General features: G+C 38.4%; 1 long non-coding RNA gene across 1 annotated transcript; it reads right to left on the bottom strand.

Moving 5' to 3' along the window:
- Positions 1-3,573: 3,573 nt before the first annotated feature.
- Positions 3,574-6,229, bottom strand: LOC139165690 (uncharacterized). Its single transcript, XR_011558786.1, has 3 exons — positions 6,148-6,229; positions 5,269-5,403; positions 3,574-4,710 (listed from the first exon to the last, which is right to left on the bottom strand). It is a non-coding gene; the product is annotated as an uncharacterized lncRNA (long non-coding RNA).
- Positions 6,230-9,532: the final 3,303 nt, after the last annotated feature.

Genomic DNA, 9,532 nt, shown 5'->3' on the forward strand with positions numbered 1-9,532 from the left:
TATCCTAGATCTTTGGAAAGATCTTAGGTGGGTAAAAATGTCAATCCAAGTTAAACATCTAGCTGATTGTGCAATCAACCACAACAAGGGTTAGTACTGTAGTAATTTATATAAAAAATTATAGGAGATAAAAGTTCAAGAGGGTGGTTACATTTCTGATTTTTCTCATTATATGTATGCAGTGAAGGGGTATCAAAATTTTTACTACCACACTATGGGCGTGGCTTATGCAGGATGCTCTGCATTTTCTTTCATCTTTCAATGCAAATTGGGTGTTCTGGGGTGGAGCTACTCCACTGCGTTCCCCCCCCCCCCGGTCCGGGCAATAGCTCACCCCTGTATGTATGCCACACAATGAATTGCTTGTTAAACTCTTTCCAGTTTTTAGGTTATAACATATAGTTTACACTATTTATCACACACAAAAGGCCAAAGTCCCTTGGATTGCATAACCACAGTTATTTATTTATTTATTTATTCAAATTTATATGCTGCCCAACTCCCGAGGGACTCTGGGCGGCTCACAACCAAAAAAGTAAAACATACAATGTAATATTAAAACCTCTTAAAAACAATTTAAAACAATTTAAAACAATTTAAACCCAACAATTAAGAATAATTAAAACTGTTAAAACCATGCATGTCATTAATGGCCATATCCTGATGGCGTGCCATCAGATCAATGGCCCCAAGCCTGCCAGAAAAGCCAGGTCTTTACAACTTTCTGGAAGGCCAATAGAGTTGGGGTAGTCTGGATCTCAGGAGGTAGCTAGTTCCAAAGAGCCAGAGCAGCCACAGAGAAGGCCCTCCCCCACGGGCTTCCCAGCTGACACTGTTTAGCTGACTGGGCCCGGAAAAGTCCAACTCTGTGGGCCCTTATGGGATGCTGGGAGCTATGTGGTAGAAAGCAGTCTCGAAGAGAGTCTGGCCTTAAGCCATGTAGGGCTTTAAAGGTAATGACTAACACCTTGAATTGTGCCCGGAGACCAATCGGGAGACAGTCAGTCCACGGAGAATTGGTGTAATGTGGATGTACCTAGGTGTATCCACAACAGCTCGTGTGGCTGCATTCTGTAGTCTCTGAACTCTCTTCAAGGGTAGCCCCATGTAGAGACCACTGCAATAATCTAACCATGAGGTGATAAAGGTATGAGTGACCATGAGAAGAGCCTACCAATTCATGTATAGTTGCAATTGGTGCATTAGGTGAACATGTGCAAAGGTCCCCTTAGCCACAGCTGTCAGATATTGGTCTAATCCTAGCTATGAGTCTAGGAAGACACCCAAATTGCAAACCCATTATGAGGAGGGTAATTCCCCCCCCCCCAACCAAAGATGGACAATCAATGTCAGCTTTCGGAGGCAATACCCACAACCACTCGGTCTTGTCAGGTTTAAGTTTGAGCCTGTTAACTCCCATCCAGACCCTTACAGCCTCCAGACACTGGCACATCACATCCACAGCTTCACTGAACTGACACGGGTTGGAAATATATTACTGGGTATTATCAGCATAGGGGTTGAACTCTGTCCTCCTACCAACACCGACTGTGGCCAACCAGAGAGGTAGGAGGAGAACCACCATATCACGGTGCCTCCCACTCCCAAGTCCACTGCAGAAGGATACCATGGTCAATGGTATCGAAAGCAGCTGAGAGGTCAAGTAGCACCAAAGTAGAAGAGCGACCTCTATCTTGGGCTTGCCAGAGATCATCCATCAGAGTGACCAAAGCAGTTTATGTGCTGTAGCCAGGTCTGAAGCCCGATTGAAAAGGGTCTAGATAATCAATTTCATCCAATGACCATAGGTGCTAGAGTGCCACCACTTTTTATACAACGTTTTCCACAAAGGATAGGTTGGAGACTGGATGAAAGTTATTCAATTCAGCTGGATCCAGGGAAGGATTCTTGAGAAGGGGTCTTACAACCACTTCCTTCAATGGTTATGGGAAGACTCCTCTATCAAGGAGAGTTTAACCTGGAGCCAGCCAGGAGGTCCAATAAACAAGTAGAGGAACTCAACACTCCTATAGCCTTGTCCACATCCTCAGGAGTCATAGGATCAAATTCATCCCACACAATAGGACTAAGACCTACCCCTGTCATCTCGGTTGGAATTGCCCAATCAGAGTCCAGGTTTCTTCATTGGAGAATTATTGGACACTTTGCCATTAAATATTATCAGATGAATTCTGCCCTTGACTGTAAACTTCCTGAACTATTTAGTTTAGCTCTTTAGATTGGACATTATGTCGCAACTTGAAGAGCAAAATATTGACTTATTGCTCGGCAGCTGATTTATGGTGAGTTGTATACTAATTATGAGTTCTTATCATATTAAACTAGGTCTAGAACTTCAATTCTGATTTCAATAACTGCTGATGTTAATCTTTGAAAGTGACGAGTTCCTCCACTTCTTTATTGGACCTCCTGACTGGCTCCAGGTTTTGGTTAATGCCTCCTTGATGTAGGAGTCCTTCCCACAACCATTGAAGGAAGCGGTTGTAAATCCCTTCCTCAAGAAGCCTTCCCTGGATCTAGCTGAATTGAATAACTTTCATCCAGCATTGCCAGGAAATGAACTATTATCTGTGGCAACAATATGAGAAATTTTGAGACTGTAACAAGGTGCAATGAAGAACTGTCTATCTTTCTTTGAAACATTTTTGGGAGGGTGGGAGGGAGGATGGGAGGAGGAAAGACACAGAGAGAAAGAGTTCAAGCTAGGTGGGTTTTACATATTTCTACAGAAGCACATGTTACATTGGCACCTGAAGTTTTAATTGTGCTAATAGTTTACCATTACTGTATATATTTATTTATTTATTTTATTTATTAAATTTGTATGCCGCCCCTCTCCTTAGACTCGGGGTGGCTCACAACAGTAATAGAAAAAACAATGTAGAATACAAATCTAATAATTAAAACTAAAAACCCATAATTTTAAAAAACATGCACACAACATACCATACATAAACAATATAAGCCTGGGGAAGTTATATCAATTCCCCCATGCCTGATGACAGAGGTGGGTTTTAAGGGGTTTACGAAAGGCAAGGAGGGTGGGGGCAGTTCTAATCTCAGGGGGGGAGCTGGTTCCAGAGGGTCGGGGCCGCTACAGAGAAGGCTCTTCCCCTGGGACCCGCCAAACGATATTGTTTAGTCGACGGGACCCGGAAAAGGCCAACTCTGTGGGACCTAATCGGTCGCTGGGATTCGTGCGGCAGGAGGCGGTCTTGGAGATATTCTGGTCCGATGCCATGAAGGGCTTTATAGGTCATAACCAACACTTTGAATTGTGACCAGAAATTGATCGGCAACCAATGCAGACTGGGGAGTGTTGGTGTAACATGGGCATATTTAGGGAAGCCCATGATTGCTCTCGCAGCTGCATTCTGCACGATCTGAAGTTTCCGAACACTTTTCAAAGGTAGCCCCATGTAGAGAGCGTTACAGGAGTCGAATCGAATCTTGAGGTGATGAGGGCATGAGTGACTGTGAACAGTGAGTCCCGATCCAGGTAGGGCCGCAACTGGTGCACCAGGAGAACCTGGGCAAACGTATAAATATATGTGTATTTAATAATTTTATTTTAAATACACATTTGTACACAGGAAAAAGTATTACAGCAGAGCTTGACAGCTATATCTACTCTCTAACATGTAGACAAATGTACTATTTCTAATCATACTAAAAGATGCAAATTAGGCAAAAGGTCATTTTAATTATGAATCTAAAATCTTCTAAAAGCCTCCAGCTGGTCAAAACAAAACACTGTTGTATAAAATTGCTACAGCATGTTATATCCAAAAGAGCTCCTAGCACAGTAAGTTCTCTCTGTGAAAATTAAACTGAGGGCCAATTATTAAATGTCTGTAGAACTACATGCACTTCAAGGGGTAAAATAATATCTCTAAATGGTAAAATATATTTACCTGGTGTGAAGCATGAAAAGTGAGAGAAAGTTGTATCATGTGTAGAACCAGGATTTTTATTCAACGAACACTTTTCAAAGCATTAGCTTTTCTTTTTGAATGAGCAAAGTATATGGAATATCTTACTAATGAGGATGACACAATAATTTAAGAAAAGAAAATGAATAACTTTAGCCCTGGGAGCACTGGGATAGTTACAACCAGCAGCTCCTGTATTGTCAGCTTCTGCACTGGAACAGCCTTTATCAGATATCCAAGTGTTCCTTAATAAAAATAAGATGGTGTTCAATACATGCTGATTTGCATCATTTGTAATTTGTGAGACCTAATTTGTACCACCTGGTGATCATTTGAATCTTTAGTGATGCAAACTGGTTGTTTGTCGAGTGCATTATGATGTTGTCTCAGTGCATCATGACATTGTGTAATTTGTATCATTGTCATTTTGAAGACTGTTGCAGTTAAGAAAGTCACACTATTTGCACAATGACATTATAACACATGAGGGCTATATATTCCGCCATTACCCCCAAATTCCTAAGCATACTGCTAAATCTTAGCAAATTTCATTCCAATAAAATAGTCATGGGATGAGATTGCATTACAAAATAGGCTGGAGAAAAAAAAGCTACAGTAATACAAAGTGGTAACCGTGTCTGAATATTCTAACATAACGTCTCTGTATAATATGAGCAAAGTTATTTTGAAGGTGGTCAGTCATTTTTACTGGAGTCTTCAGGACTGACTAAACAATAGATAGTAACTGGGGCATTTGCTAAAAGAGAATAAAAAAATGAAGAATTAGTTTCATATCCTATGAATTTCAGTACAGTACTTTTAACTATTTTAGAATAATTGTATTTATACAAAATTGACAGAAAGGAAGTCTTGATATTGAAAATTCCTATCCCATGTAATATTTTAGATTTTTTTAAAAACAAAATTGAATCATTTTTCAATTTCTGAAGCTTTATATTTCTATTATATAATGTTACTGTCTTAGCTGATAAGTATGCACTTACTTGCTTTGAAAAAAAATGAAAATTATACCATCTTAAAATCCCATATAAATCATTTGATATTTTTTTTCACTTTGAACATTATATGAGGAGTCCTTGGTGCTCTTTGAGCTTCCACTAGCACTGATGATGTTACCTAGCTTGGCTAATGAAACATCTGCATGAAAATAACCAAAGTCAGAGAGCACCAAAGGCTGTTAAATTAGGTCTATTTGGTAAGGATTGAAAAATTGAAAGGAATTTGGGAGTCAGAATTATTGCTATTTGTATGAATCCAATGAAAGACCTTTGAGTCAGAGAGGTGAAAATAATACCTTCATCAGAATTGAGAGCACCGTCATCTTCATCTGCTGAATTTCTACTATCATTTTGGATATGTTCTTCCGAATGCTTTTGACTAGTCGATAGCATTTCTCCTTCAGGACTTTTTGATTGAATGTTAAGCGATGCTTTAAAAAAGAAAACAGAACCTTACACTTTTATCCATTAACCATTGATATAACATAATAAAATTACTGTTCTCTGATTCTTCTTGAAATGTGGGGGGAACAAACCATACATATACATATGTACACATTCACCCCTGTACCAATACTCGTATGTCTGTGCACAGAAATACATACACGTATAACTCTTTGAAAATATCCATTTTGCCAAAGTTGGCTGCCAAAATATGTCAAGTAACTAAAGGCAGTAACTAAATGTGTGTGTGTGTATGAGACAGAGAGAGAGAGAGAGAAAGAAAGAAACAGAGAGACAGAATGCAAAAAACAGCACAATGGGCAAACCGGAAGTGCACTTGCTGAACTTCTGGTTTGGCCATTTGCCCATTTTTGCCCAAAGCAAATTGTCACCCCAGCGAGCGACACTGGTGAGGTTGTAAGTCGAGGACTTAACAGTTCACTTGAACGATGATGATCATTCAAGCCACTCCCACCTGGTCACATGGCTGGCAAACCACTCCTACCCAGTCACATGACCACCAAGCCACACCCACAAAATAAGCCACACCCAGAGTGTGGTGGTAAAAATTTTGGCAACTCATTACTGTGTGTGCAGGCATGCTAGCACACCCAAACATGTCCTTTTGGCACGCAAACCAAAAAAGGTTCACCTTCAATGTCCTAGAGCTTATTAAAAATGTAGTGAGACCAATTCTTAAATACTTATTTCATATAAAAGAGAAGAAATACCTCACGTGTGCTCAGCTTTGAATATTTAACAGTGAAAATGAATTCAAAATATTTCCTCCCTCTTGTAGAGAGCTTCAAAATGATTTAGGACTCTTAAATAAATGACAGTATTTACTCTAGTCTTGTGTTATTGACTTGACAAACACGGATGTAGGTGCTCTGTATATTCAACTAAAAACCTGGTTTCCTAGACTATTGAATGGGTGCAGTTACTAGGAACATATAAATATGCCATAATTTTTTTTGCAATCTGGAGGATCACATCTAGAAATGCCATGACTCCAAAATCTCTCCTCTGCCATCTGCTCCCTTCCCTTCATCTCTTTTCTCCTCCTCTTTCCTTACCTCTCCTCTGTACCCTTTCTTTGACTAAGATGTTTTCTTTTGGGGGATTTTAGAATTATTATTTTTAATTGGGTGACTTCTAGATTTCTTCTAGATTTCTGTAAGCCTAGGTGAAGGACTGTTATTGAAGACAGTTCAGAAAGTCCATTGTTCAGAAATGTGATTGTAAGTCACTTAGTGTTCCAACCACTCAGAACATATTGTGCAATTAGTGGAAAAATTGGAAAAATTCCATCAATGGCCAGCTAGTTTTGAGGTTAAATTCTACCCATTGTTGTAATAGTGATAGTGAAAGTCCCATGTAGCTTGCATCCATAATATTATGGCAATACCTTCACTACTGAAAATATGCCAGTCTCAGGGACAGAAATCTCTGATTACTGATGCTTTTTGGATGAGGTGAGAATGATGCTCATGAAGAACAGAGCCATTGTGGATTTATGCATTTTAGTGGGGGAACATATTCTCTTATATGGTCCATGTTATTCTTTCTGCCAGTGAAAATTCTTGTTCTTCAAGAACTAAGTTTATAATGTAAAAAAATATACTGTAATGTAAAAATATTGTATATTTAAAAATATAATGTCAAGAACTAAGTCCATCTTAGTTCTTGACATTACATTTTTGATATTTATTATCATGGTACTTATTTCAGCACATATATTTGTTGATCTTCATTACTTAATGTAAACCTACACTACATATTAAATAATTGGCTGATCTTCAATATTATGTGTTTACAGTGTTACTGTAAATAAGCATGGGATACTGCAGAGATCAAAGAAGACAAATTATAAAACATGCATAATGACACTGTCACATAAATGCTGTAGTTTTTGAACTTTCATTAGACTGAAAGTTATATAATGATGGTATTTGCATGAAAACAACATGGTATTCTTCTCGTTTTAAAATAATTATGGCTCGTTGCAGATAGCGCTTTATCCAACATTTTCCCTTCATTTTAAAATTTCAATTCTGAAGGATCCAACAATAATTTATAATTTTACTTACCAATCTTCCTTTGTCTTATTTTAACAAAAACCAAAATAACTATGACAGCAAGAAGTAGAACAGGAACTGGTATTACAATTGCCAATAGGTTTTGCTCACTGTATGAAGATCTGAAAATAGATAAAGTATAAATGTCCATGAGATCCTTCACTAGAGTTTTTATTTATTCATCCACAAAAATGCATCAATCTCATCAGACAAGAAATTTCAGCTGGTGGGGTCCAGGAGATGAACCTTCTCTACTGTGGTTCCTGCCCTTTGGAACATCTTACCCTGCCCCTGCCCTCCCCCCATGGGAGATCTGCCCCACTCCCCTAACCCTCCATAAGGGCCTGAAAACCTCAATCTGGAAATTGTCTTGGGTCTCACTAGTAGGTTTCATGATGGAGGTGGTTGTTGGACTAATAGCAGATCCCACCTTGCCCTCTGCATACCTTGTTCCTTCCCTTCCCATCTTTTTATCTTAACTTATAATTTTATTGAAATATAGACTCGCATTATTTATTGCTTCTAACTTTGAAAGCTGGCAGAGTTGCCTTGAGGTGAAATGGGCAGCAAATAAATTAAATAAATAAATAGCCCAGATTAAGACATGTAAAAGTAATTAAAATTTAGAAGAAAAGTTTGAATAGTTAATAATGCAAGCAAGGAAGGAATCAAATCACTTCTATAAGCCATATCTATTGATAAGTATTTTGCAACCTCTTATGACCACAACTGAGACCAGAATTTATGTTGCTAAGTGAGAAATTTGTTAAGTGGGGGTTTTGCTGCATTTTATGAGTTTTCTTGCCACATTTGTTAAGTTAATCACTGCAGTTGTTAAATTAGTTGCATGGTTGTTAAGGGAATCTGGTTTCCCAACTGATTTTGCTTTTCAAAGGTTGCAAAAGAGGATCACAGCACTCTGGGATATTGTAACCGTAATAAATATTGTCAAGCATCCAAATGTAAATCGCATGATGATGGGGATGCTCCAACAGTCATAAGTGTAAAAAATGGTCATAATTCACTTTTTTCAGTGCCATTGTAACTGTGAACAGTGACTAAATGAACTGTTGTAAGTCAAGAACTTCCTGTATCTGGAAATTGGCCAAAGAAAAGTGGAGAATTGTCATCTGGATCATAAAAACTTTTAAATATATATTAGAAATTTATTACATATGCTGTTAAAATGCCTATTGTACACTTAGCTTAATACCAACCATCAGGAAATCTAACTGTTCTCATAATGAAGAGGATTCTATCAATCAAAATGATTCCACCTAACACTGAGGTAAATTGTAGATGATAACATTGAATGTTCTGGCTTTTAAGAAACTACCTCTTCATTCTTCTATTTTGTGTATGTATGTATGTATGTGCGTGAGTGGATGGGTGAGATATAGATTTGGTTACCTCTTTGAGTAAGTGAGTAGGAATTAAAATTGGTGAGTTAAAACCCTCTGGAAACCTCTGGAAACTTCAACTGCTCCAGAATGCAGCAGTGTGAACAGTGATGGGCATATTATACCCCTGTTAAATGAGCTACATTGTTTGTTACTTTTCTTATCATGATTTGTGAGGCCCTATTTCACCTGGTTTTATTCACGCACCTTTCTTATAACATTGGCCTTGATCCAACAAGTTTGGCACCCCTTTTTTAAAGCAGTATAGGCACACTTCTATAGGGACCTTGGAAGTGTGCCTTTCTGGCTAGATGGCAGTGCTTTGAAATATGGTACCCCCAGTTTATTTAACTGGAAGACTAGTTACTTTTATCTCTGTTGATGCAGCTGATGGCATTCTGGAGGACCTTAAACGCCTGACCCAGCTTTGGGCTAATCCTTAACCTACAACTATGATTGAGTTGGATGTATGATTGTAAGTAACTGCAAGTATTTGTTTGCCCTTTTCAGAGCAGTCATTAAGCAAATGCTGCAGTTGTCAAGCAAATCTATTCATTTGAATGGGCGTTTTTTGCTGGAAACCAGCAAAAGACATCAAAAACCTACAAGGAAAAGATTGATTGGATTTGGGCCACATA

This window comes from Erythrolamprus reginae, chromosome 3 (assembly GCF_031021105.1).
Source record: "Erythrolamprus reginae isolate rEryReg1 chromosome 3, rEryReg1.hap1, whole genome shotgun sequence".
Taxonomy (NCBI): domain Eukaryota; kingdom Metazoa; phylum Chordata; class Lepidosauria; order Squamata; family Dipsadidae; genus Erythrolamprus; species Erythrolamprus reginae.